Source organism: Arachis duranensis, chromosome 9 (genome assembly GCF_000817695.3).
Source record: "Arachis duranensis cultivar V14167 chromosome 9, aradu.V14167.gnm2.J7QH, whole genome shotgun sequence".
NCBI lineage: Eukaryota > Viridiplantae > Streptophyta > Magnoliopsida > Fabales > Fabaceae > Arachis > Arachis duranensis.
Window position 1 is genome coordinate 27,353,047 of NC_029780.3, and position 797 is coordinate 27,353,843.

Below are 797 nucleotides of genomic sequence, written 5' to 3' on the forward strand. Positions count from 1 at the left end.
CCCCATAAACCCCACCTACCTTCATAAAATTCAAATTCACTTTCCCACCCATTCCCACCCAAAATGGCCGAATACCCACCCCCTCTCCCTATAAATACCCTTCCCTTCTACTTCATTTTTCACACAACACAACCCCTTCTTCTCCCACATAGCCGAACCTACTTCTCCCCCTTTCTCCCATATTCTCTTCTTCTTCTTCTACTCTTCTTTTCTTTTTTGCTCGAAGGCGAGAAATATTTTAAGTTTGGTGTGGTAAAAGCATAAGCTTTTTGTTTTTCCATTACCATCAATGGCACCTAAGGCCGGAGTATCCTCTAGAAAAGGAAAAGGGAAGACAAAAGCTTCCACCTCCGAGTCATGGGAGATGGAAAGATTCATCTCCAAGAGCCATCAAGACCTCTTCTATGATGTTGTGGCAAAGAAGAAGGTGATCCCCGAGGTCCCTTTCAAGCTCAAAAAGAATGAGTATCCGGAAATCCGACATGAAATCCAAAAAAGAGGTTGGGAAGTCCTAGCCAACCCCATGCAACAAGTCGGAATATTGATGGTTCAAGAGTTCTATGCCAATGCATGGATCACTAGGAACCATGATCAAAGTATGAACCCGAATCCAAAGAACTATCTCACAATATGATGAGCGGATATTTTGTACGCTTTTTGGGGGTAATTTCATGTAGATTTTAGCATGTTTCAGTTAGTTTTTAGTAAAATAATATTAGTTTTTAGGCAAAAATCATATTTCTGGACTTTACTATGAGTTTGTGTGTTTTTCTGTGATTTCAGGTATTTTCTGGCTG